The sequence below is a fragment of the Rhincodon typus genome, chromosome 24, assembly GCF_021869965.1.
Source record: "Rhincodon typus isolate 14 chromosome 24, sRhiTyp1.1, whole genome shotgun sequence".
NCBI lineage: Eukaryota > Metazoa > Chordata > Chondrichthyes > Orectolobiformes > Rhincodontidae > Rhincodon > Rhincodon typus.
In genome coordinates, this window is record NC_063355.1 from 40,204,588 (window position 1) to 40,207,364 (window position 2,777).

The 2,777-nt window shown below is 44.7% G+C and overlaps 1 pseudogene; it reads left to right on the forward strand.

The window, feature by feature from the left end:
* The window catches only part of LOC125481035, a 5,901-nt pseudogene that overhangs the window by 459 nt on the left and 2,665 nt on the right, over positions 1 to 2,777 (forward strand).

Genomic DNA, 2,777 nt, shown 5'->3' on the forward strand with positions numbered 1-2,777 from the left:
TTCCTGCTCCTCTGATGCTGCTTGGCCTGCTGTGTCCATCCAGCTCTACACCTTGTTATCTCAGATTCTCCAGCATCGGCAGTTCCTACTATCTCAGAATTTAAATCTGATGGTGTTGACAACCTGTTTTTTTTATTCGTTCACGGGATCAGGATGTCGCTGACCAGGCAGCATTTATTGCCCGTCCCTAATTGCCCAGAGGGCAGTTCAGAGTGAACCACATTGCTGTGGGCCTGGAGTCACATGTAGGCCAGACCAGGTAAGGATGGCAGGTTCCTTCCCTGAAGGATATAGTGACCCAGATGGGTTTTTCCGACAATGGGTTCATGGTCATCATTAGATTTTTAATTCCAGATTTTGTTTTAATTGGATTCAAATTCCACCATCTGCCATGGCAAGATTCGAACCTGGGTCCCCAGAACATTGTCTGGGTCTCTGGATTAACAGACCAGCAATAACACCACTAGGCCATTGCCTCCCATCCTATTATAAGAATTTGATTATGTCATTACGGGTATATAAGACGAGGGCATTTGGAAAATCGGGGAGAGCTAACTGCCATCTGAAAGAGAGAGTCATCTGCCACCTGCCAGAATTAGCACCATTCAGCTCTCAGAGAAAGCCCATCTAATTAATCAAAGGTACCACAGTATTTTAGCTCAAAGTCCTCACAGGAGAAATCATAGAGAGATCAGTTACGAGTGGTGTACCACAAGGATCTGTTCTGGGTCCACTTCTATTTGTGATTTTTGTAAATGATTTGGATGGAGGAGTGGAAGGGTGGATGAGTAACTTCGCGGACGGTACGAAGGTGGGTCACGTTGTGGACAGTGCGGAGGGCTGTTCTAGGTTACAAAGGGACATTGATAGAATGCAGACCTGGGCTGAGAAGTGGCAGATGGAGTTTAACCCTGAAAAGTGTGAGGTGATTCATTTTGGAAGGACAAACTTGAAAGCAGAATACAGGGTTAACGGAAAGATTCTTGGCAGTGTGGAGGAGCAGAGGGATCTTGGGGTTCATGTCCACAGTCCCCTGAAAGCTGCCACCCAGGTGGATAGGGTTGTTAAGAAGGTGTATGGTATGTTAGCTTTCATTAATAGAGGGATTGAGATCAAGAGCCGTGAAGTTATGCTCCAGCTATACAAAAGCCTGGTTCGGCCACATCTGGAGTATTGTGTCCAGTTCTGGTCGCCTCATTACAGGAAGGATGTCGAAGCGTTGGAAAAGGTGCAGAGGAGATTTACCAGGATGTTGCCTGGAATGGAAGGAAGGTCTTATGAGGAATGGTTGAGAGAGCTCGGGCTTTTCTCTTTAGAACGACGAAGGATGAGAGGTGACTTGATAGAGGTGTACAAAATGATCAGAGGTATAGGTAGAGTGGACAGCCAGAGACTTTTTCCTCGGATGGAGGTAGCTGTTACGAGGGGGCATAGTTTTAAAGTGAGTGGAGGTAGATATTGGGGAGACGTCAGAGGTAGGTTCTTTACTCAGAGAGTGGTCAGGACGTGGAATGCATTACTGGAGAGGGTAGTGGAGTCGGCCACATTAGGGGCATTTAAACGGCTATTAGAGAGGCCAATGGATGATAGTATAAGGTAGGGGTGGAGGTTAGATAGACCTTAGGTTTAGGGTAAAAGTTCGGCACAACATTGTGGGCCAAAGGGCCTGTACTGTGCTGTACTGTTCTATGTTCTATGAATCAGCGGAAGAAAGGCGTACATAAAGAGGCCAGAGACGACAGAATATTCCAGAAGACAGTGTGCGCGGACTTGGAGAGATTAAGTTATAATTTATTGCTTCTTATTAATTGGGTTTATATTCGTGGGACTTCTCTTTATTTAAGCAGCATTCCAGTAGAAGTTAGACCAATTAGGGAGTAGTTAGTAGTCTAAGGGGGGGTTGTCAGTTTATTAGTAATTTTGTTAATTTGTCTGTTGTTGGGTTAAATAAATAAATTGTTTCTTGTTACTTGCAAAGTGGAGATCAGGGATTTTCTTTCTCTGAACTTTTACACATATTACCAAGGGAAAGGTGAGCTTCTCTGGGTGTTTCAGGGGTAATTATTAAGAGGGGACCTCTAATCCCATCATAGCAGATTGGGCCTTATGTTTTAACTATCGGAGCGGTTCGGCCATTCCCCCTCCCTAACAGTAATGGTGATTTTTTGTTTGTGCAGGTGGGATTGCAGGAGGCATTGAAATCTGTATCACCTTCCCAACTGAATACGTGAAGACTCAGTTGCAACTGGATGAGAAAGCAAACCCTCCGAGGTATAAGGGAATCGGTAAGGACTCTGTGCTGAATTGAGGGCCTGTCTGCTGTTTGCTTGTTTTTAATCCAGGCCAGGGACACTGAGATGGGCCGAACAGCCCCCTTCCCACTGTAACAATACAAGTTCCATTCACTGAGTGGCACCTTGTGCTGTTGGATTGATTTGCAGACACATTCGTCAATATTAACAGTTTGAGTTTTACATCATTTATTGCCCAGTTTGAACAGTCTCCGGGCCTTTTATAAATTAGATGAATAAAGTATATTTTTGGAAAAGAGATGTGCACAGACAAGATTGGGCTTGTCGGTGATGCTTCTGTGGCCAAATAGCCATTACAATCCGATGTTGAACTTAAAGACTTAACAGCCACTTAAGCTGGCAGCTCCATTAACACAAATAACCTCATGAGACCCAGTCTGTCAGAGAGAGGACACAGCAGGGGGATGGAATATGACAAAGAAATTCTTCTATTTGTTTTAATAAATACCTCCTCGCTTACCCCCC